The following is a 25,800-nucleotide window of genomic DNA, read 5'->3' on the forward strand; positions in this document are numbered from 1 at the left end:
GAACCCCCCAAACAGTTCCACATACGCCCTCTTCCCTCCACCCCCTGCTTCCACCACAGCAAAAACTGCTTGAGCCTCTAACGTTCATGAGCCCTGCCCTTGCTTCAATCCACTGTCCACCCAGATGTAAAGGTTCCTTTGAGAAACACAGACCCGTAAACGGGATGAAGTTACTTCTTTTTCAAAGTCCTCGGATGTTTCTTCCTTCTGCCTCGCCTCTTAGTCCCTCCAGCTTCCCCTCACCCACCAGACTCATTTCCTGTGGCCACCGTGACAAAATGCGACCTACAGGGCGGCTTACAACAGCAGAAGTGTGTCTGCTCGGGGCCTGGTGGCTAGAAGTTCACGAGAGTGTGGGCAGAGCCACGCCGCCTCCCAGGGCTCGAGGGGAGACTCCCTCCCAGCCTCATCCAGCTGCCGGTGGTCCCCAGCAGCCCTGGGCGTCCCTCTCTCTGCCGTCACATGGCCTTTTCCCTGGGTCTGCTTCTGCATCCAGGTTTCCTTCCCATAAGGATGCCAGGCATTGTGTTCGATCCCACCCAATTCCAGTGGGACCGCATCTTAGCCTGATGACGTGTGCAAAGACCCTACTTCGAAATAAAGGTCACACTCATAGGTCCCGGGAATTAGGACTTGAACATGTCTTTGGGGGGAGGGGACACAATTCTACCCATTATGAGTGTCCCCCCAGCTTCTCCGTACGGCCGTCTTCTTCCCACTGGCTGCCGCTGCAGTGGGACCCTCAGCCCCGTGAAGGCCCCCAGCTCCGCCGCACTGCAGGGCCTTTGGACATCTTCTCTCCTGCCCCTGGAACTCCCCCCCCCACCTCCCCGCCCCCGCGTGGCCAGCTCCTCCTCCTTTCCTGGCTCTCCCCTTAGACACCACCTCCTTGCCCACCCTAAGCAAGTAAGCCCCCTCCGGTACCTTTGGGCTCAGCCTCCTGTTAGCTGTTGCCATGGAATTCATCGTACCTCGAGGTCATTTACATCTCTTTGCTGCTTACTGTTCTCTCCATCTGGAGCCGCTTTGACCAGGAGAACGGTCTGTGGCGATGGAATGGTCTAGAACTGCACCATCCAACGTGGTAGTGGCGGCCACCTGCGGCCACTGAGCTCTTCAAAACCTGGCCAGTGGCACGGAGGAACTGAATGTTTCATTTAATTTCATTTGTATTATTTTAAATTTAAATGTGCATAGCCACACACAGCTAGGGCTCCTGTGATCCGGATGCTGGTGGTCTAGACTCTCGGCTTTGGACCAGCAGATAGACTGCTTTATTGACATGCAGGCACCCAACTACCTGCAAAGAGCAAGGCACAAAATTGTTGTGCAATAAATATTTAAAGTGAATGAAAACTGAAACCTCACTTTTTATTCGCATTTTTATTATAATAAGGTTGAGCATTTTTCCATATAGTCATTGACCATTGTTTAGATTCCTTTTTTCCCAGGGCTGTCCATTTTTATGTTTCATTCTTGATTTTAAGCACTTTTACACATTAGGAAATTAATGTATAAATATTTGACTATCAAATACGTTGCTAATATTTTCTGCAGATTGTAGTTGGTATTTTGATGAAGGACTTTGCCATATGAAAGAGTTTTAAATTTATATGTAATCAGTTTTCTCAATCTCTTCCCTTATGCTCTCTGGGGATGAACTCTTGGTAAAATTCTTTTATATTATATTTTGTAAAATGCTTTATATTCCTTCTTATCCCAGCATCTTTCAGAAGAGAAAATGCCAACCATGCGTTAGTATTTCTAGTTGCATTACCCTGTTTTTTTCAGAAAAGTAATACATTCCCACAAAGCAAATGGCCAGTAACAGCTACAGAAAGCACCTGATAATTACTGCACACTGAGAACTGCGCAGAGAAGCACTTCTTACCCACTGAATTAAAACTTCACTTGGGGGTCGACTGGTTGGCTATGTAATGAGAAAGGGAAGTACCTTTTAAGAAACTCCATACCCCAGTTCAGGTGCTCAGAGCTGGGGCCCAAGGGAGGTGCTGATGGATAGATGTTCGCGTTGGAACCTCCCCCCAGGGACAGCCTAAAACAGTGCATTTCAGAGTTGAACTAAAAGCCAAGCAAGGAGCCTGCCTCACTGGGCAAGTCACTCGATCCTATATTCCGGTTTCTTTCTTCCTGCAAAGGGAATTCTCACAGTGGCCCCTAACAGCATGGTCTAGCTGGTCATAAATCCCAGGAGGAAACCCCAAGGGGTGCAGCACCAGGTGGAGGAGGACAAATCATTCCTCGCAGACCAGCATCGAGGTCCCCTGCTCCCGGACCCCAGGGCAGCCCTGCAGGAGGGGCAGGGCTCCAGGGGTGGAGAGCGGACTTCCTCACCACACGCCTGATGCCTTTCCCACCTTACCCACCCGAGCTCCAAATTACTGTATTTCTCACTGGAGTTTAGTAAGTCTCCCTACTGTTGTGACACCTGACAGGCACCGCCTATGCTGGTGGGTGAGCCACACTGCAAGCGACTCATTGTTGACGGAAACAAATACCTGTCAATTTCAGGCTGACAATTTCTACTTATGTTAAATTGCAGGAAATAAAAAAAAAAAAAGAAGATAAAACACGCTCTCCTGAGATATTGTGAAAAGAAATAAGGAAATATTTGATATGTTCTTTTACAGTTTGAACAAAACCTAAAGCTTTAGCTTTCCTAAATTCCGAAAACACAGAAAGAAGAATGGCTGGAACAAAGCTGACAGTCTATCAGACTGACGGCTGCCTCTTCACACGGATACACGTATGTCTGTGGATTACATGTGAATTGAGATTCTGTCACATCCAAAAGAAAAAAAAAACTAGACCTCATTACTAATAAGTGAATTAGGAAAATGTTTCTGGCTCCAAAAGTCTCTGCTTCTTCAAATGAATGTAATTATAAGGGCTATAAACTTTTCCATCATTTCCTTGAACGTGTGCAAGTACGTACCTGGTGAATCTCTTCCAGAGGAAACACGAGCTCTCTTCCTAATGGTACATTTTCTTAATGGCTTTGCTGTTCCTGACTTCATTTCATTGCACGGTTACTTGTTATATCCGACGTGAGTTAATATTGCACTTAAAAGTATGGAAAGGCATTTCTCCAAGACATCAACTCTCTCCACCTGCAGGGGAAGGGAGAGAGAATGAGACTGAGAGGAAGGAAACCCATTGGATCCAAATTTCCTGGGAGCACATTTAAAACTCAAATTGGAGGGAAAAGATGAGAAATAGCAGGCTGCTAGAATAAATAATACCTCTCAAAACGTGGATGAGAAATATCTCCCTGCCATAAAAATGCCATAAAGGTAAATAGGGAAATTAGATACCCACAGTGCTGGACTCAGAGATAAATGCGAGGGGCCCCTAAATGTGCAGCCCCAAGCAGCCCCTCTAGGAGCTGAAAGGAGGCCAACTTAACCATCTCTCCCAAACAGGAGCCCAATGCTGAGAAGTACATTTTGCAAATATCCTGACAACTGCCAGCCAGCTTCACAAACACTTTTTTTTTTGCATTAATAATCTGGCTCTGTTGCCCATGACAACTTCACTAATTACATACACATTCACGTAAACCTTACCAAGTGGAAGTCTGACCTTCTAAAAAGGTCCCACCAAATGGAGGAATGCTGTGGGAGGCATCCTTGGGGCCATCTAGACCAACCCGCCCCAGATCTAGAGACGGAGCAGCCAAGGTCGGAGCAGTGCCTTCTTAAGGTCACACCGTCCGTCCCTGTGAAACCCTAAACCTTGTTCAGTTCCTAAAACCAAGGCCTCCTAACCCAGTCCGATCATTGTCCCATGACAGCATACGGTAATTCTTGTTCGATGGAAACCAGAAACATTTAGAAGGTCCTGGGAGGGTCTTATTTCTTGAATGGAAAGTGAAAACTTGACATGCTTTAGGACTGCTGGTGTACTCTGGACAAGCCGTGTTAAATGATGAGGTGGGAGCAGGGGCTGTGAAAAATCTACGGGTGGGAGGGAAAAGTCGTCGTTGTAGATTTCAAATCACTTAGAATCCTCATTTTCCTTTCATAGCCTTGGCTCCTTCTTGGATTCTGGGTCCTGTTCAAATGTTAGTTTTACTGGAGTGTTTTATTGAGGCCAAATTAACATCCCAACTGGATTTAATGCTTACCTTGGTTCTGCAAGCTCAGACTCCCAGATGTCGCTTAGGTGTGGAACACGTTTTAACACTGCAGAACCTTTCACACCAGAAAAACACATCAATTTACCAAGAGGAAGGAACCTCAGACTTTTCAATCTTAATCCACCTTGGCCGCTAGGAGGGGATTCTGCCCACCCCCCACCCCACCCCTCCTTCCCTCCCCTTCCCTGCCTGGGGGTTTCCTGGGCATCGGATTGTCCCGAGCATCGGGATGGAGGAGGACCGGGGTCTTTCCTGAATACTCTAATCCCTCGAACAGCATTACCTGCTTCATGTTCAGCCCCCGAGCAGGAAGAGGGAGATAAATCTTGTTCCCTGTGGGTTGTCACGTCGCCCGGCGAGCTGGGACCTTCCACTGGAAGTCTCTGGGCACTGGAGTGCCAAAACTCACCAGGGCTGAATACAAGGCTCCAGTTCGTCTTGGCAGACGCAGGGACTTTCTATAGACAAATTAACATTGTTTCATCTCATGTTGACACCGTAATGTCTTTTCAATATACCTGCACTGGCATTCTCACGAAATCATTGCATCCCAATCAACTGAGCAGGGAATTAGCACACTTACATCAAACTTTCTGACAAGTGTGGGTTATTTCTTCATATCGAAATATCTCATGCTCATTCACCTCTTTGGAGAGAGGAATTCGAGGTGGAGCGCCCTACAAGTCTAAAAGTCTAAAATAGACCTGTTTGATTTTACAATCTAGTTACAATATGTTCCAGGCATAGCTGTGTTCACATTTGGGTAAATGGATAACTTGTATGAAGTAAATCAAATCTGAGGCTTTCATAGAAAAGAAATTTTCCCATGTGTCAGCATTTTAGAAGTAAGAAATACTTCTGGATTGACATTCCTGAAATTTCACGTTATAGTGATCATTACTGTTGTAATTAATGTTAATGATAATATCTCTTGTTTTTGAACGCGTTCACCCACCTTCTACCATGTATCTCACAGTAAACTGCAGCACGATTTGTTTATTATTGGCTTAAGTTTACAGGAGGAAGACGATGCTAAGAGATGGTGCATGTGGTGTTTAAAATCAGATTAATGGTAGCTGGTAAGAGAGGATGAAATGTCAGTCTTTTACTTCCAAACCATCACACCACAGAGAACGTGGCGGGAACGCCACACTCAGCGACTCTGCTATTTCTCATTGTTTCCAAAACGAATTTCTAAATCCTTGAGGTTTTGCTTTATTTTTTTTTTAATCAGCGTCATTTTGTGATCTAAGAAATAGTTAACCTAAATCATCACGTGTGGGCTACGTGCAGTTAGTTGAATGTTTTAGAAAGGCCCATGCTGGATAATTTTTTTGTGTGTCAAATAATTTTGCTACAGAATGGGATGCTGTGGAAAGACTGTTTGAGTGAAGTCTCAAACTCTAGTGCCACCTGTGTGTGTTGGCCAGGAAACTCCTACGGTTTACTGATTAAGAAAAACGCAAAGCAAACATCCTGGAAACTGTTTTCACCAGTGTGAAATGGCAGAGATGGCTCTTTCGTTTGCCAGCGCAAATATGCGGTTTTAACGTACTTGAAACTAGGGTTTCTCTGTCTGAAATGCCTGATTACTTTCTACTTTCTCCTCATCCACCTTGAATACTTCTACTCACCCTACAAGAGCTTAGCCAAATGCCATCTTTTCTTTTAAGTCTTCCAGATAAAACCGATTAACGTTTTGTGCATCCATTTTCACCGAACACGTTAATATTATACTTAATTCAATTTGTTGATGCTTGCGTCCATGTCAATGTTCCAACCTCTCTGCTCCTCCACAGCAGGAATCACATGTTATGATTTTCAGATCTCCAGTGATTAGCACATAGAAATGCTTGTTAAATTTTACAGCTGCCTTCCCAAACAGAATATTACCCTCCCTCCCTTCCAAATGATCTCCCTAGCTGTATACCATGCAGGTAAAAAATTTATTAAGTCAATATATATATCCGAATCAATTCAACAAATACTGATTTCTGCATCTAGTTGGGTGATGCATTGTGACGCACAGACCATCCTTCACCCCACTCTTTGCTAGTAGGATGACTGTGTTTCTGCGACTCAGGAAACAAGATGTTTACCTGTTTTGAAAACAAGTTCATCTGGGTGCAGCTGCAGTTCCAGTATCAGAAATTCCATAGAGAATCTAGGAGGGAGAGGTGAATCCCTGCTTCAAAGATCCTTCCAACCTTAGTTTCTTCTCCAAGCTCAGTTAGTGGTATTTTCTGGAGTTTAAGGTTTTAACAGTCAGGAGGAGAATACGTGTGGGGAACTTGACTTCATTTGCTTATAACCCCTTTCAGGTCTATTTGCTCTCCTGAGCTGTTAATTCCTCACACGGCTGGTAGATCTAACAGGTGTAAAGTTGATAGAATTAATGATATTTTTGTGGTGATTGTACAGGGCTGAGCCTTCTCAAGGTTTGCCATAAATAGCAAAGGGCTGAAAGAAGGATTTTTTTTCTTTAGGTGCTAGGCTTTTTTGATTATGGACATTAAAAATGAAGGGTTTAGGCCACTGAGAATCACGGACAGTTCTACCTCATTCCAGTGAGATTATTTGTGTGGGCGATGGGTTCGGGGTGTCAGGAAACACCCACAGACCTACATAATCTGCTCATGCTGCACACATGATGGGAAGGGGACTCTTCAGCTGATTTCACACTTGCCCACGTGACATCAGGTGTCGCCTTGTCAATAAACGTCCCCGTCTGGCCCAGCCCACCCACCCGGTGTGGGCAGGACTCTCCCAGCCTCAGGCTCCACCTGCACTAGGACCTGACGCCGCTGGAGGGGAAACGGGGTCCCTAGAGAACGTCCAGCAAAGCCAGGTGACCTGCACTGCCAGCTCGCGGGGGCTGCGGTCATCAGCGACGTGGCCCCCGACGGTTGGCTTTTGCAGAAGGAAGCCCACCGGAGAGTAAAAGAGCCAGGCTCACCTCCAACGCCCCAACCACGTCCTCCGACGGGCCCCCGACCCCAGCGGAAGCGACAGAGCCAGTTTCCGGGGCGGGAGAGCGGCAGTACCCGACGACGGGCCACAGACCACATCCAACGTCGCCCGAGCTCCAGTCACCCGCAGGGCCAGGGCCGTTAGGCTTCTCGCCGGCACCGGGCTCTCCATTTTCACGCGTCTGAGCGATAAGCCAGGTTTTCACGTCCCGGAGAGTCGGCAGGGGACGGCGTTTGGCTCTTCCGCGGCGCGAGCTGCGCGGCACGCGCGCCCATAAAACATCTAACGAGAAGCGCGCGTGTAGAGAAAGCGTGAGAAGCCGAGCGTGGGGCGTCAAGCAGGCCGATGCTGCCAGCGCCCTCACAGGGTTTCCTTCAGGAGCCTCGGCTCCTCCCCCACACGGTCCCTGGGCCACGTGCAAACCCAGCCGAACGCCTAGTGCAAGGGCTGGGCTCCTGGCCGGTATTTAGCGGGAAGAAACAATAAAAATGAGATGAACTGTGGCCAGTCCTCATCTCCATTTTCCCAACTGGGTGTTGCGGGGCGTGTGTCTCAGCGGTTCCCACCTGGCTCGTCTGTGGACCACGTCCTTTCCAGCATGCCGGAGAGAACACACGCTCCTCCTCTCTCCCCGCTGTTTACCCCAAAGCTCATCAGTCTATTTATTGGAAATTCTGAGCATCAAACCGGCTCAGTGGATAAACATGGGTTTGGTGTCAGCTGGTTTGGGCTGAATTCTAAGTGGTAAGTAGGGGTGACGTTTGTCTCTTTGGACCCCTCCTGGACCCCAGCTTCCTTGCAGGTGAGACCAGAAAGGTATGTGGCTGGCATCCCCCTTCTTCTGGCCGCTTCCTGAGCTGCAAGCCAGGTGGTAAGCAGGTCCCGAAGACCGTGAACAGGCACTACACGGGACAATGCTGCCCAGAGCACAGGTCCTTCCATCTGAAGGCTGACAACGCGGGGCCGCTGCACTGGAACAACCCCTCTGGTGCCTGTTCATTATTCAGATTCTTTGGCGGTGGCGGTTGTTCAGCCAGGAGCCTAGCTGTGTGGGGAACGTGACAGAGAGGCAGGGAGAGGCCAGGTTTGGAAACCATCTCACACCCTACATGGGGACGGGTTGGCAGGGAGATATCTTGGACCTGTAGAGGTAAACAGGGTCTAAATCCTCTGCTCGGGGAAGATAAGTGCTCCGGCTTCTGTAAGCTAAAGGCACATTGCTGAATTTGATTGAAAACTTTGTGATGTGAAGACCAAAAATCACAAGAAGGAGGCAGGCAGCATTTAATCTTCTGTTGGATGACAATCAAGATAGACCGATAGAGACCCTTCCTTCAGATGCACCAGTCAACACTGCAGACGGTGGGTCTCGGCCGGACACAGACACGGCGGAGAGGGCAGGGGTGGGGACCAGGGCATTCCTAGGTTGTCATCCTGCTCGGCTCCCTGCTAAGTAAGCTGAGGTCTGTAATTTACTGCGTTAGGTCCTCAGGCTACAGACCCCGAAACATCCACATCCTTCCCGGTTGAACGTTCTGATCGGGTACGTGTGCTCTCTTCAGCCACAGCCCTTTGTCCATTATGGACAATACACGTGAATCTATCCTAAAAAAGGACTGCAGAGAGTGGTCTGTGGAAGAAATCCCTCTACCTCGAGGAAAACCAAATATTCAGGCAGAGAATTTTCTAGCTAGTCAGTGCTTAAAATTCTTCTCTTCTTTTCTTTTTTTTTCTTTTAATGCACAGGCAGGAACAGACACACAAACACTCACAAAAGAACCAGAGAAATGGCTGTTTTAGCCAAATCACTAGAACACACACCTGCAGTGAATAAAGCAAGACCAGGGTGCACCGAGAGTTCTGGCGACGAGGGTGCACGTATGGGCCAGCGAAGGCCTGGGCGCCCACGGAGCTGCGCCAGCTGCACGGATGTATTGCTGCACGAATCTAAAGGAAATTTGAGGAGGTACCTTTGAACATGGTTTTCTTAATGGATTTTATTTATTAAATAATTCACCAGGCTCCTATTCTGGAAAAATCTCCAACTGCAACAGAAAGAAAGCCAAGACAGAAGAGTGTTTCTAGCAAGGAGGGGCTCTGAAATCCCCTCACTCTGGATTATTAGGTAAAACCACGTTGCACCGCCATTCCTGGTGGAAACTATTCATTTAATTTCCCTCTTTTGTAGATATTTTGTTTTCCTCTAAATGGCAGCGCTGGCTGGGAGAAAAGCAGATTTGGGGTTGTTTCTTTAGAGATTCTTACTGTTTGCCTCCACCTGCTGGGGAGAATCGGGCACTTTTGTTCAGTGCAGCTACGGCACCGCACATGCCGGCATGTCTATTTCCATGTAGACGTTATCGACATGGAAAATAGATGTTTACCTGTAAACATCCCGGGTAAATTAAATAGCGTGCGTCAACCCACCCCAGCATGGTGGCATCGCGGTATTTTATTCAATGCAGTTGGGATCGAAGATAACTTCCCTTTTTAGAGAAAACAGAGTTTCTGGGGATGTGAGTAACGCAAAGCATTTAGAGAAATTTAGTCAATCAGAGATGAAACATACATCGTGGCTTTCAACTTCGCAATGTCAGCAAACATCTCCACTTCCTGAGCCGCAGTGCGTCATTCGTATCAGCCGTTGCGAAAGAAGCTGTGTATTGGTCTACACGGGATGCCTGTCTGCACAGCCGTACATCCTGACAGGTATCCACGTACCGCAGCACATGTATAAATCCTAACAATTCATGTAACTCACCTGATAGATCAGGGCCCGTTCCAGTCTGCTGTGTAAATTCAAATTTTGGCACCCTTTAAAAAGTGGATTGTGATTGACCCAGTAGACCATAACGGTTCCAAAAGAGCCATTACTGTCTGTTGTGTAAACCCTTCTGGGCGTGGGTTTTATTGACTCTCTGGAGCCATCAGGGCCTGTCCTGTCAGTCCAGCTGCCACGTGTGTGCACCAAATGCTCGTGGTAACCACGCCCTGGAAACTGAAGCCATAGTCAGATCACCTTTGTTCCGGTCCAACAAGCCACAGTGCAAAACGGGGCATCTGTACTGCGGGTTCCTTCTCTGCCTCCAGTATCCCATTGCCCTGTAGTTACAAAGAGGCTGGAAATTTGAAATGTGGATAAGAAAGAAAGTAGTCATTTGATTTCAAATTTTAAAAAAAAGAAAAAGAAAAAAGGAAAAGAAGCATGGAGAACACTGAAGACAAGTTTTGCTTTGCATGAAAAATCATCTCGAAGACCGTGTGAGTTTGCCAGCTTCTAGGGGCTAGCAACAGCACAGTAAGGTTTCTCCACTTGGAGCTTTTTGGAATCCAAATGGGATCTTTATTTTATTGTCTACATGCTTATTTTGTGTTTCTCCACCTGCCTGTCCTTTTCTTACATTAAGAAAAATGGACGTGGGACTATTTTGCCAGAAAAGACTTTTAGTTATGTGCACCTTCAGTAAAAACAAAACCCTGCAGGGTAATGGCTTCCATGTTCTTCCTGGATGCTGACAGGTCCAAGTTAAGCTGCTCTCCAGCCCTGGAGGTGTAGACTGTGCGTCTGAGGTGGTGATTGAGCTGTTTGATATTCCAAAACTATGCGAATCAGCGTGGATTCCCAAACTTCAGAGACAGGAAATATTCTAGAAATCAAGCTATGAAGAAACATGCAGGCTGGTGTCACCTATGGGAGACGGAAGGCTGGGTGCCATCAGGAGCACAGCCTCACCTTCCCGCCTGGAGCAGACGGTTGGCACATTTTTGGAGGCAGAGAGACAATGCTTATGGAATGATGATTTCAAAACATATTCAGCAAACAGATCTGCTACACAGACCAATACTCCCTCACATTCTAGGAGAAAGAAAGAACAGAGAGGGAAATGAAGTGCCGGGAACGTGTTTCCTGGGCCCTAGGAGAGCACACGCCTGCGCACACCATGCAATTCCCCTCTGTGACCGCTGTCACTGGTAGCTGAAAACCCTCACATTCAGGGAACAAAGGAGGGTGGAAAAAGCGACCTGGGTGAGCTGGACCTTGATACTCTGCTGGGTCAGATGAATGGACAGAGTGTGGACAGACACAGATCATAAGGAATCCTGTTGGGATCCTCTTGGGAAAATCCCATTTGTTTTCATGTTGCAAATGCGTGTTGAGCCCTGCGTCGCGCCGCGCACGGGCTCAGGGAGCCAGAGCAAAGCCCTCACTGATGCCGTCAGTAAAGCTGGAGCCACAGAGGCACAGCCACAGTGAACCCCAGACAGCCACCTGCCGTCCTGGGGGATAGTCCATCTGAACTTGTCCTGAGACCTGGCTCTGTCCCCAGAGGCCTCCCAGGGCTCCGGCCAGGAAGCAGCCTTGTCACACAGCAGCCGCCACAAAGGGCTTGAAGGCATACGACTGTGCACCTCGTGAGGGAGCCCCACCCTTCCCGGCATCCACCCGGCCCGTCCAGCCTGCAGCTCGGGCAGGAGAGAGTTAACGCTGGGCAGCTGCCTGGCAGGGACCAGCCGAAGCCCATCAGCCGCCGCAGCATTGATGCATTAACCCTCCAGAACCATCCAGAGACCCTGGCAGAGGACCGCCACCCTGATGCATCTCTGAGTCACTTATTCAGGACACACACACAGAGACACACAGAGACACACATGCACACACCTACATATACACACAGACACACGTACACACATACATACACATGCACATATACATACATGCACACATACATATACATGCAGACACACGTACACATACATGCATGTACACACATATGCACATAGACACACATACATACATGTACAGACACATGTACGTGTACCCATACACACAATGCACATATGCACACATGCACACATACATATATGTACACACATATACATATAAACACAGACACACACACATACGGCTCCTTTTGCCTCATGATCCCTGTGCCTCTTGCCCTGATCTGAATACGAAGTCCTCCTTCCAAACGCAGTGTTTTCTTCTAACAGGGCTATTTTTGTAACATCATGCCATGTTGCTGCCTTTTTTAAAAAAATACTTGCACACACACAGACACACGAGCGTGACGACCTCATATGCTGGTGATCCTGCTCCTTGCCAAGGGAATCCCTGGGTAAACACTGCAGTGGGAGAGAACACACCCTCAGGCTTTGCAGGTCTGGTGGCCGGGGTGAGGTCATGGCGGGGCCGCAGGGACAGGTTCTCAGCTGGTCGCCTGCCGGGCCCCAGCCCGACCCGTATGCACACTGCGCTCCCAGCTCAACAGGGTCAATGTTTACTCACCTGTTTACCAACAGAACACAGAATTCCACTGTGCTGTCACTTCCAAAGAAGGGGGTAGAAACTAATTCTTTGAAATAAAAAAGAACTCCAGGAGAATTAACATTTTTTAAGGTCCCCTTTCTTACCCTGCTTTTTAATTGAATTCGGGTCTGGCTCGCATACAAGGAAACCGGCACCAAAGCTGGGGTTGGGGTTCCTTCCCCGACAGCCAAGTAAGAGAGTTACAGACCCGGAAACAAAGCAGGAGAGCCCGAAGCCGGGCACCATCACACTCGCGTGCCAGGGGCTGTGCGCCCAGGGCGCCCCCTGCCGCCCGCACCCCCGTCAGCACAGTACCGCCGAGTTTGTTCTCTCCGTCAATGAATCATATTTCTAGCGCTGCGCTAGTTACAGGGGCAGCAATGCGTCGAGTGAGAAGTCTACGCCCATCGCTGCTCCGGGAACGGCTGGGCTCCGTCCTGCTCTCCGGTGGTGAAGCCGTCCGGCCACATCACGCCTTCAGTTTCAGTGTCAGACACGGCGTGCGTCTTCCGAGGCCAGAGGGGCACCGTCCCTTCAGCTACGTATTCCAGGCCCGAAGGCCGAGTCTGACAGAAGCTGAAGCTTGACGGGAAGGACCCCGGCGGCCGCGGGACAGGGAGGGCCCCTGGGTGGCGCTCGCGTGCTGAACCCGCGGCCCCGGACCGCAGGCGCCGAAGGCGGGCGCGGAGCCCGCGTGCGGACGGCAGGACGGCCCCGCCGCACGGCCACTCGGTCCCTGCAGACTTGGCACTTGGCGCGGCCGGGCCGGCGCCGCCCCACGCGGAACGGGATCCACTAAAACCAGTTGAACAAGGAGGGCGTTCCGGCCCCGCGGGCCCCTCCACGGTGCGCAGGGAGCTGAGGCGCGCCCCGCCTTCCTCTCTCAGGCCTGCGTTTTCAGGCTCTGGTCAGAAGGCGTCTCCTGAATGACGGATGCAGAGCGCAGAGCCAGGACTTCTGGTTTAAAAGAGGAGAAACACTTGAGATCTTAGAAGCAGAATCTTGATTTTCCTCTTGGATCGGTATCGGTGAGCGTTAAGGCCGTCAAGGCACGCGGAGGGGCTCCCCTTGTCGAAAGCGGAGTGTCTCCTGGGCGGCCCCGTGATGCCTGTTTGGGATGACGCTGCCCCTCTAACCGGATAGGGGTGGGGGGAGCTCTCAGCGGGATGGAGACCCCCTCCCGCACGGCTCAGACGGCCACTCAGGGCACCACGAGCGCACATCACAGCTCAGAAAGAAGGAAAACCAGCCCTGTTTCTGAAATCCTGTGCATTCTGCGGGGGCCAGCTGGAGCAGGGGAGGGAGGGAGGCAGAGCCAGGCACTCATCACAAAACCGTGGGAATTACACTCACATCCACGCTTGCTGCTGCTGGGACCCAGGGAACCTAGCGTGGCTGTTAACCCTGACCCCACAGAGCACAGCAATGAAGGGGTCACCGAGGGCTGGCAAGTGGGAGCAGGAAGAGGGAGCCCCAGTCACAGCCAGGGAGCCTCGAAGGGCCGCTCCGTGTCACGGGCATCCATATTTTAAGTTCATTTACTGTCTTGCTGGAATCAAAAGGGGGCGGGGTGACCTTCGAAACAGCCTGCCCCGCACAAGACGAAGGATCGTGACCCTTTCCAAGGCTGATGGAATTTTTAAGGACCTCTACTCTAAGGTGAAGTAGAGACGCTCGACCCAGGGCTCCGTGGAGGTGGGGGTCTCAGATGTGGCCCCACGCGGATGTCCGGGCGGATGCCTGTCAGCCAGCACTCCTGGGAGGACCACGGGCAGCATCATTTATGACTTATTGTGTAACAACACAGGCCTTATAAACTGAAAAAATGTCTTCAAAGATGTTGCACGTAAACATTTCTGGGGACCAAACAAGAGTCCAGGAGAGGCTGGGGCAGGGAGAATCACTCTGGCTCTGAGTGTGTCTCCTTTCTTAGGGTATCTACGATATGCCCGGATTCTAGGAACGGGGGTGGATAAAAACAGGCAGAAAAGGGAAGGGGAGGTGCAGGGGGAGCAGGCAGACCCCCGACCAGTCCTCTGGCCAGGGCAGAAGTCGCTGACTTCAGGGAGAGATTCCAAACTTTCCTCCACGGTTTTCTCTCCAGCCTTCAAAACGGGCTAATTATCTCCCTCATTGCTTCCTTAAATGAAGATCCCAAACCCCTTCTCCCTGTACCCGAACGTCTAAATGAAGCCAGCGGTCAAACGGTACAATTTATAACACCTCTGCTCAAAATCTGTGCGCCTTCTCCCCGCTTTTAACCTGAATCTCTAACCTATTTTCAACGTGCCATCCCCCCCACCCCCCCATCAGGAGAAGGGGTCCTTTTTTCTCTTTCTGTCTCCTTCCCGCACAGATGAACTTTCCAGGCAACCGTGTGCTCATCCCAGCTGACCCCCTGCCGGGAGTAATTGTCTCGAGGAGAATAGGGAATCTCAGAGCCTTTGTGGAAGGGAGCAGAGAAGACAGACATTATTATGATTTTGAATTCGAAGCCCTCGTCTTTTCTTTCTTTCCTTTTATTTTTTTCCCCCAGATCTAACAGCTGTTTCCCATCACAACTGGTGTTTGAAAGACACCGCAAAACTGAGTGTATCAGTATCACAATTAGTTCCACAGGCGGCTAATAACTTACTTGCCGTCCACGCCTGATTTCATCAGGACTGCCCTGATTTATGGTTGTTTGTCCTGGTGGCCGCTTCCCCCGGCCAGTCCCATGGGGAGGGGCCCGCGGGCCGGCCAGCGCGCCCCGTGGGTCGCTGGTGGTGGACCAGCCCCTGGGAGGAAGACCTCGCGCCCGGGGGCTCTGCGGCCATGGCAGCCAGCATCCCACCCCTCCGCCCGCCCCGCTCCCTCCGCACTCTTCAAGGTCAAAGATACTTCCAAGCTTCACGTTAGTTCAGACACGAAAGCACCGTGCTTTGGCGGGGAGGCTGCCGTCAATGGTGCCAAATTACGCGTGTCCAGTTTTTGCGATGTGATCTACTACCGTTCATTAGGGATGGAGCCGAGACCAGTGACTCATTTTTCTCGGGCCAGCGAGCAGGTCCGCAGGGAGCCCCCGCGCCGAGAGGCTGACCCGTCCTCTGCTCACTCAGCAGCTCTGCTCTTTGGAATTTTTGAGGGGTAGGGAATGAAAAATTTTTATGCAAAACAGCAGCAGTGGGCCTTGAACACAAGGGGAAAGGATTCAATCTTGCACAGATGGAGCGCGGGAGTCTAGCAAGGCCAGGGACAACTCTGACACCTCAAAGCCTGCGTGCCAACAGGCCAGCCCCCGCTGGGCCATAAGGGCACACATACGTACAGGGCAAGGGACGAGTCACACTCTGGAATTTTGGAATTCGTGTTGACTTGGACAGAGCACCTCGAGCAGACCACGCAGCCATGCCAACAGGTCAGGGCCTCCCTCAGAATGGCAAACACGTGGGAGATTCGGGCGAAGAGCGAGGAAAGTCCATGCACCACACCTAAAGCAGCACCTTCCTGCGTCTACGTGGCCAGGATCGAACAAAGGAGACTTGAGAAAGCCAGTGAAATAGGTTGGTGGTGACATAACTAGGGAACAGAGGAGCCAGCCCAGACCAGCCAGCTCTGCACCCATCTCGTCACTTGCGGTGGAGGGGCATGAAGACATCAGGGCAGAGGGGACACGTGGGGAGGCCCGGAGGAGGCTGGTCTGGCCCCAGGTAAGCCAGCTGGGGCTCTGTAAGCCCCCACCTTCTCTCCCTTTCCCCACAGGTAGGCCCCTCCCCAGTCCTTCAATTCTGGGGGACAAATGTCCTGGCCCACAAAGTTCCCAGGCTGCCAGCCCAGCCGGGACCAGAACAAGCGGGGCTTCTCCAGGCCCCAAGGAGTGGTCACCACCAACCCCCACCACTGTCACCTTCCAAAAAGCCTTCTTCCTTAAAAAAAATTGAAAATAGAGTTACCCTATGATCCAGCAATCCCACTTCTGGGCATACATCCAGAGAAAACTCTAATTAGAAAAGATACACACCCCCCAATGTGCACAGCAGCACTATTCACAACAGCCAAGACACAGTACAACTTAAATTCCAAAGTCAACGGAGGACTGGACAAAGAAGTCGTGGTATATGTATACAATGGAATATTACTCAGCCACAAAAAAGAATGAAATAATGCCATTTGCAGCAACATGGATGGACCTGGAGATCATCATTGTAAGTGAAGTAAGCCAGACAGAGAAATACAAATATCATATGATATTCCTTATGTGTGGAATCTAAAAAAAAGGACACAAATGAACTTATTTATAAAACAGAAATAGACCCATAGACATAGAAAACAAACTTTCTACTTTTCCCAAAGGGGAAAGCAGGTGGAGGAGAGAGAATTTAGGAGTTTGGGATTAGCAGATACAAACTACTGTATCTAAAATATGTAAACAACAAGGACCTACTCTAGAGCACAGGGAACTATATTCAATATCTTGTAATAGCCTATAATGAAAAAAGAATACACACACACACACACACACACACACACACATATATATATATATAAAATCTCACAATGCTGCACACCAGAATCTAACACAACATTGTCAATCAACTACATTTCAATTAAAAAGCCCTCTGATTCCAGCATGGCCACCTCCACTCCAGACAAGGTCCAACTGGCACAAAGGTAGAACAGCACAGGCCCTCACACCCTGGGATGAGCCTGAAATAGCCACTTCACCCCCGACCACGGAGGATGCCCGCTATCTTACAGATTAAAAGAAAATAATAAAACCTCCTGAAATTGTGCCCTCAGGTGGTGACAGCCCTCCAGCAGGTACACAACGATCTTTGATGTTCACAAGCTTGGCAGCCACAAACTCGAAGAAGCAAAAACCTGAGCCAACAGCATCATCAAATCTGTTTGCAATTACCGGAAAAAAAAAGGCGGGGGAAAGATCTGAAAGATCGGTCCTCACAGTGTTAAACGGTACCCGTTGGTTTTATATCTGTGCAGCTGATTATCCCAGATTTGGGGAGAAAATATAACAGAAGCCAGTGAAGACTTTATTCCCCATTTGTTCTGAGTCTTTGTTTGTTGGCGTTACTTTTGTGGAGAGAGTCCTGAGACTGCAACGCTGGCTGTTGCCTTGTGTTTTTGGAGGGTGGCTGAGCAGGAAGAAGCCTCACGCAGTCCTCCCTGTACACAAACTATTTACAGAGAGAAAAACCAAACGGCCGTTAAATGCCAAAAACGATGGAAGCTTGAGGTGGTGCTCGTGGGCAAGATGGCTGCATTTTTCTGTGTATTTTTTTTCCTGCATATGCCAAAGAGAGGCCAAGTTTGGGAGCGTCGGGAAAGCGCTGGGGTGGGGCTTCTGGTCGGTGCCTGAAGCCAACGAGGAGGAGAAGAGAGAGGAAGTGACAGTCCGTCCATCTCACTCGGCATGTGTGTGTGTTCTCTTAACCAAAAAAAAAAAAAAACAAAAAAACTGTTTACAAAATGGAGTGTCGGGAACATTGTGTAAAAGAACACTTATCTGGGAGACTTTGATCTTTGGCTGAAGCACCATTAGGACCTTGAAAGGATGATGGCTCTGCAGTGTGGGCGGAGAGGAGGAAGGGAGTTTTCCCAGGGAACAAAAAAGAGCTTACTGCATTGCCTTCTGGTTGCATTTAAGACAGAACTCCTGTGCAATCCCACGGGACAAGCTGGAGGGGGCCCAGCAGCCAGTCACCCGGCCACCCAGGCCCTCAGCTCCCAGCCTGCGGTTGGCCCTGCCCTCTGGGTGAGAGACACGTTTAGTGCAGCAGAGGGAAAGCAGGCCTGGTGCCGTGAGCTACAGCCAGACACACCCCAACTCTGCACCCTGCCAAGAGAGCCCCTCCCGACTGTTCTTGTTATAAGGAGATCGGGAAATTAGAGCCTTTGAATTTCCAGAGATTTTCTGTTTCATATGGATCTGACAAAACAGGCACAGAAAGAAGAGAAAAAGAAGGGAGACAGAAAGCAAGGAGGGGGAGGAGGGACGGGGAGGAGGAGAGAGGAGGGAAGGGAGGAGGGAGGAGAGAGGAGGGGGAGGGAGAGTGAGGGGGAGGGGAGGGAAGAAACACTTTCATATTATTAGGATTTCCACAAACACATTTATTCTTTATTTTTCACCTGTAAAGAAACAAGCCAAGCCATCCCTAAAAAGGAAATTTTAGTTTGTACTATGAATGTTCCGGCTGGGAAGTTTCAAGTAAGAATAATTCAGGGACTGCACAGAAGAATTCACAGGAGGGTTTGGGCCAGTTCAGAGGAGCTCACAGCGCACAGAGACCTTCCGAGCTTCCGAGTAAGCTTCTTTTTCAGGACACGATGCAAGTGGCCCTCGTATGCACGGCTAGCATCACCCTAACCAGACTTGGAGGACCAGCGTGCACTTGGACCTGAGTCCTTCCGCTGTTGCAGATTACATTGCCCAGTAAGACATGCTGGATTACGCTCTTTGGGAAAGTGATTCCATCACGAAACATCTGTCAAGTGCTCGCCCATCAACCTGCTTCACGGAGCATCCCAACGTCTTGAGAAACCTCCACCCCCTGGAGAAGGTCCAGGCCACTGGGCAAGATCAGAGGTTCAGTACGAGCTCCGTGACATAACGGAAGAGCGTTTGCTAAGCACCTACTACTGTAGGTCAAAGGGGGTTAACCTCAGAGACCCATGGAAACACAGGGCATAGTCCCTGCCCAGAAAGCTAAGCAAAGAACATTGTAGGTAGAGGAACCAAACAACTCTCGTGAGCCATGAGTGGAAGAAATAAGCCTGCATGACAAACTGCGCTGTGGCGCGTAGAATCACAGCGGGAGCCCTCGGTGCCCGTCGCGGGTGAAGTAATGATCGGGGTCGTGCCGGGCACCTTGAATGATGAGAAAGTCCAGGTCGGCAGGCGGCCAAGCCCTGGGCTCTCTCTGTCCACACTCACAGATCTAAGACCTGAGTACACACACCCAGGAAAATGAGAAGCCACTGAGGACATGAACTCAGAAAGCCACCTGGCACAGCTGGAGGGGACACAGTCTGACCTGGAGGAAAATGGATGCATTTCCCTTCTGTCATCGACCACAATGGGAATTCTAGCATCTTCCCCCTCCTGCCTCAAAGATGCGGTGTAAACAGAAAGTGACAAACAGTTGCTATATTAGCATCTCTTTGCATCCTACAAGAAGGCAGGCTCCCCCACTGGTCTGAGCATCTCCAAATGGGACAGCGTGGGCAGTCATTTCAGCACAAGCCGAAGCGAGGCCACCCAAGGCCCAGCAGCTACAGGGAACCAAGGGCTTGAGTGTGGTCTTTGTGTCCCAATCCCTGACGACATTCCTTCATCAACCATTCTTACACTTGAACAAGAGTTCAAACAACTCACATCCTAAGTTGTTACTTTTGAATAACGATGCTCTGAGCATCCGCTCGGCAGCACCTCACACACTTTACCCCACTCAGCCTGGCGTCATGTGGTCCAGGGGGCAGTGCTGTCCCCTCCGACAAAGGAAGAAATTAAGGTGCAGAATTTTCAGCCCGTCACCCAAAACTGCACATGCAGAAAGGAGCCGTAATTCAAAGGCAGGCCTCTCAGCCCCAGAGCCCAACGCTCTTCCCGCTGCCCGGAACACCCCACGCCCCGAGGACGTGCAGCTCTGCCCGGAGGACCCGGGCAGCCACGGCTGCACCAGCTGGGCGCCGGTGGGCAGCCTGCGCAGAATCCCCCAGGTTCCTCATCTGTGGAATGGGGACACGAATGCTACCTACCTAAAGCAGCGTGCGTATTAGATGAAAATGCTAAAATTTAACTTTTTAATACAAACTAAATTAAATTAAAGTCTATTTAATTTAGTTGATTTGATTAATTTAGATTAATTAGATTGCGTTAAAGTCAAATTAAGCTGCTATTAAAATACGACTTACGTAAAGCTGTGTGGGAATCAAAGGTAACACGTGCGGGTCTCGGGACAGTGCCTGCCTGTTTCCGTCCTTTACGGCACTCGTGGGCCCTGGCGTCATTGCCACCGTCACCACTGTCATCATTTCCATGAGTATTTTGCTCGTAGCCAGGAGAACACACGCATGTGCCCACCTTGGGGCTGAAGACTGTGTAGCTCACAGGCAGCCATCCAGAAGGACAGGATTCGGTAAGCATTTCCGACAATGTCCTATGAATTCAACATACAGTTCATACGTGTGAGTATTTAGCACAATGATCAAAGTTTATCATCTGTCGTCACAACTGCGAGCAGTGTTTCATCTCCAGCAATTCACCCATTTCCCAGGCCGCCACGCTCCCCCTGTGGCTTTCACCCAGAGCGCCCCTGAGCGCCCCTTCTTTTAAAATCTGACCGAGCCCAGAGCCTGATAAATTCATAATCAACTCAAATAAATACACAAAAAACTACAAAAGGTTTTTTAGGTTCAAAGATACCCTGAGAAATGTCCGAGCATGTGTCCAGGACCCCGCCCCTCCCTGGCCCTCCCCACCCTGCAGCCGAAAATCCACGTCCTGCTAGTTCTGCTTCCAGAATGAAGGAATTGACCGGGAATCGATCAACGACTCGCCAAGGGCGGGAGGCGGAAAGCGTCTGGACAGAATCCGACTCAGACCCCGTTCTTCTGATTCCACGTGTTGTGGTCTCTAATCGAACACAAATTCTCCCCACACTTAATTAATTTAAAGATCTGTAAAATGAAAATACAAGTGACATATTTATTGGGGGAAAAAAATCCTCCTGTAAGTGGATGGTGCCCTTCAAACCCGCGAAGGATGTCCCGGATCGTGGACGCTTCTGCTCCATCCTGGGGCGAGTCGCTCACTATGGGTTTAGACGCGGGAAGCACCAGCCCCGCTCCCGCACCCTGTGCCTCACCTCCAATAAAGGTGCTCAGGAACCGTGTCCACAGGAAGTAAAGGCACCGCCTGGTCCTGGAGCAGGACGTGCGGGGACACCTGAGGACACTGAGTGGTGCGGTGACACCTTGTGGCCGGAGCCGGCAGCAGCCCCTCCTCACACCGCAGCCAAGACGTTTCTCAGACAGGAGCAAGGGGACAGCTGGGCTCTGAGAACAGCTGCCAGGACCCCTCCTGCACCCACTCGAATGTCCCCTCTCTGCCCCCAGCTGAGCCTCACATCCCCCAATTTGCCAGGTTCTCTCCCTCCAAAAGCCTGAGAACCAGGGAAATGATTTGTTTGCTGTTCCATCACAGTTGTACTTTTGGTTAAGTTCATGCAAAGAGACTCTTGTTCAGTGTAGCTGTCCGTAACGTCTGTGAACCCTGGACCCTGTCAGGAGAACACAAGAGGACGAGCCAGAACGATGCTTTAGACGGCGCGTCCTCAGTGCTCCCGGGGAGCTGGATTCCCCAGGCACACAGTGACTCGGGGACAGTGGGACACTGAGGAATGAAACGTGTCCCTGGGTATGTGCATTCATGGTTTTTTGTCAGGTCTCTTCCCTTTACTCACATGTTATTAAAATGATTTTGAGACGTTTTAAAAACAGTAGATTCTGGGTCTGGATAATTTTTGAGTCATGGATACTCAGAAGAACATCCCATTAGTTAATTAGAGCAAATGCAATCATGCATTTCTTTGAAAGAAACCACATTTCACGTCCCAAGCCCACCAAGATGCTGAACACAAGTGAGGCTGCTCCACGCGAGCACACACCGTCCCCTCCGTCTGAGCTACGGGACATGCCGCGCTGGCGTCCGTCACCTCCAAGGACAGCTATTTGAGCACAGCATCCTGACCGCGCCCACTTTACCGTCCCCAGCATCTTCATTAACTATTGTCTAATTCACCTTCAGGACAAGTTCTCTTTCTCTCAAGGTACGAAATGGATGTATTTCCATACCCAGTTTTTTTTAATAGAATAAATTGAAAAAAGAAATTATTTCCCAAGGTAGACACCGAGTGGTCTCCTAAGAACGAGTAGAGCCCTCTCCCCTCTGGCTGGGGTTGGCACCTCCCTCGCCGCCAATAAATTCAAATTCTCTCTCTATGCGGCCTGAGGGTAACCCTGCCACCACTATTTGGCAAGAGTGGTCGACTCCGGATGCAGAAAAGCATGAATGGGCGCTTCTCCAGAGAAGGGCACACGGAGCTCCAAGAGGAGGCGTCCATCCTGCGCTGGTTGCCATGGTCCTGGCTGCAGACTGCACGACAGGGAAAAGGGGTCACACCCTGGCCTGGGCAAAAGGCACTCCTGCCGCGGTGCCCTACACAGACTGCCCGGCCATCTAGCGCAGCTTCTGGGGGTGTGCAGCACGGCGACCGCGTCGGGGAGAGGCATGGCCGGGGCTGCGCGGGGCTGCGCCCTCCTGCGACACTGCTCCCTCCACGGCCAGCCTCAGGTGCCGGCTCCCCGCCGGAGGATAAAAGGAAATTGGACAGTATCTCCAGGGCATTCCTTCCTATTCAAGTTTCAAAAGACAGGGAGAAACAACAGGGCAGGGATAGGGAGAAGCTTGGCTCCTTCCCGCTGGAAGACCTTCAGGGAACGGCCAGGGGTCTGGAATCTGCGCGTGCAAGTCTGCTGCGTCGAAGCCCCGCCGTGTCCCCCGTGTCACACGGCAAGATGTGCCCGGTGGCACCCAAAGTAGACATTTAGTGCTTCTACAGTTACTGTTTGACAACCTCTAGGCAAGAAGAGTTGGGCATTTAATTGATGGGCTCGCTTTTACCTGATTATGTGGTCATTTTGTCACAGCACCTCAATAAATTCTAATCCACAGCCACACAAGAAATTCCAAAAATATTCAAATATGTTGGTGACTTACCCACGCGTTCTACGCCCACGCCGCCATCCTGTGGTCCTGACACACTAGCTGCCCAAACTGGTATTGCCACTTGCTTTTTGCCAGGAACTCAAGGGACCGGGAGGTTGACAGGAACATTTTAGGAGTGCTGTCAGACAAGCTTTATAGCTTTGACCTCAGCTGCTTTGCATATTTACAACAGACAGTGAAGTTTGTTGGTGGTTTAATTTCTTCGACTCCTCGGATGTGAATTTGCTGATAACCTGGAACTGCTCGCTCGGATGGAGGGCCCTGAGAAGTGCACGACGGGGCTCCTCCCCAGGTACCGCTCACAACGGCATCCAGGTGTTCAGCTTGAAGTCCAGGACAACTGTGCAGACAAGAATCCCTCCTGGAAACAGAGTATTTATTTTTCTAACTAAAAGGATGAATTTCAGGTATCAGCTGAGTAATCTGCTGATAGCTAACTAATCAAACATTATGAAGAAAGAGGTTTCAGTAAATTATTTGAATGTCTCTCTTCTGCTCTCCATTCCAAGCAAGATGGCAACTCAAGAAAAATAAGGTTTAATTCATAGGCACCCAAATCATCTGCTCTTTTCAGTTTACTGGTGTCACTGACTCAGCCTCTGCTCCAAGGAGGAGAGTGAACGGGTGTCACCAAGTCCAGGCTCCTTCTGCTCGCCCCACAGCAGGCCAGTAACTTGGGAGATGAGGTGTTGGGGCAAGGAATAATGACTTTATTCGGAAAGCCGGCAGACTGAGAAAATGGGGGACTAATGTCCTAGAGAACCATCTTCCTCAAGTCAGAATTCAGGCTCTTTTTATGCTAAAAAGGGGGAGGGGTGTGGTTGGTTGCTGCAAACTTCTTGTCAAAATCCTTTGTTCTTGCAGCTGTCCATGTAGGTCATTTCGCAGTGTCCCTGTAAACCTCCAGCAAGATAAATGTTACTCTCTGTTCTGCAACTTTTTATCTCTGTGTGAATGGGAAAGAGTTCTCTCCTCACAGGTCAGAGCCTTGAGAATGGGCTGTCCTGTATATTTCAGGCTCTAGGCAACATTCTCTTACAAAAGGTGCAGAACCAGCGGAACTCAGCCCGGGAAACAGAGCCCAGGGTTAGAGCCAAAGGAACAGATCCAACGTGGAGTCAGATTTGTTCTCTCTGTTACACAGGGCGCTAAAATGCTGACCAAAATTGAGAGGATACAGTCATCGCCCTTAACAGGCTTAAAATCAAGAAGAAGACACTAAACACATGGGGATTTAAGTAGGACTGGCAGTGCAGAGTGGGCATGGCCGGGGAGCAGAGCACGGAACACACCACCACCACCCAGCCCGAAATGCAGCCCTTCGGAGAACCGGAGAACTAACCCCCCACCCCAGCCACCCCCTCCGCCACACACAAAGGACACCGACGCTGCCCCCAGGTTAGTGGCGGAAGTCAGGGGAGAAGGAAAGACAGAAGCCAAAGGAACCTAACCGAGCCCCTTCTTTGCACATTTTAAATAAAAGACGGATCTCTTTTCTTTCTTCAAATCAAGGTAAATGTGGACAGAAATGATTTCCCGAGTTGGATGCTGACCACCCCCAGCCCATCTCAGTGTTGCTTCATTTCATAAAACACAGCTAACCGGATGATAGATGGTGAAATCACTTGGGCAGTAGCCAGTAGCCATCTCCTTCTGTTCTGAGACCTGCATCCAAATTTGAGCCTGTGAAATGGCTTGGGTGATCTTAATTTGACAGTTGTCAACATTTCAAAATCACTGCCAAGTTCAACCAAATGGAAGTCTTTGATCAGGCCTGGCTCTGTGTGTGTGTGTGTGCGAGTGCGGGTGTGGGTGCCTCTGTTGTGTGTATCAGAGAGCTGCCAATCTGAGTCTGTAGGAGACACCTGCGCACTGTCCCCAGTCGCGTCTCATCAGCGCCCCCTCCGTGACGGGTTCTGTGCGAGGGGAGGGGAAACGGCACTTCAACTTCAATAAGTTTGGTCCAAAAAGGAGCAAAATCTGCAGATGAAAATTTTTGGAGAGTGGATTAAATTAATTAAACATTAAAATCTGGAAATAAAAAAACTGCTGCACTGAATATAAACTTTTACATAAAAACGAAAAAGGACATAATCGGGGACAAAACAGTCCAGAGGAAGCACTGCTTTCTCAGCGCGTGTGTTTTTCAGCACAAACATCTCAGTCGAAGCTACATTTGAGGATGAGTTAACTGGTTCAGCATCCGCAGCAAAGCAGTAATGAAAGTAATGGAAATAACAAGGCTTTTCTGAGGTCTGCCGGGTATAAGACGCCTTATTTGAAAATGAAACTACTGGCACAGCAAGCGTGGACTCACCATGGGGACGCTGCCGAAATGAAAAAGCAAAAATATCTAACCCGTCCGTGCAGGGAGCCCAGCTCCGAGCTTAGGAAGCCTTTCCCTTTATTCCATGATGTGCACTCGCACGGAACCCAAAGGTCACTTCCATTAGAGCCAAGAATCATGGAAACACGAACAGAAGAAAAAGGATATGTTTTTGGGACTTCCGTTTTTTCCTCACTTCCATGCATTAGGATGACTGTTTGCCAAAAATTAAAGTCTTAAACAGCAGTGTA

The 25,800-nt window shown here is 49.9% G+C and overlaps 1 long non-coding RNA gene across 1 annotated transcript; it reads right to left on the reverse strand.

Annotated features, from left to right (window-relative positions):
• Positions 1 to 1,217: 1,217 nt before the first annotated feature.
• Positions 1,218 to 23,577, reverse strand: LOC135319516 (uncharacterized). The gene is made up of 6 exons (XR_010378164.1): positions 23,215 to 23,577; positions 20,349 to 20,593; positions 4,443 to 4,617; positions 4,148 to 4,214; positions 2,957 to 3,131; positions 1,218 to 1,300 (listed from the first exon to the last, which is right to left on the reverse strand). It is a non-coding gene; the product is annotated as an uncharacterized LOC135319516 (long non-coding RNA).
• Between the last annotated feature and the right edge of the window lie 2,223 nt (positions 23,578 to 25,800).

This window comes from Camelus dromedarius, chromosome 28 (genome assembly GCF_036321535.1).
Source record: "Camelus dromedarius isolate mCamDro1 chromosome 28, mCamDro1.pat, whole genome shotgun sequence".
Lineage (NCBI taxonomy): Eukaryota > Metazoa > Chordata > Mammalia > Artiodactyla > Camelidae > Camelus > Camelus dromedarius.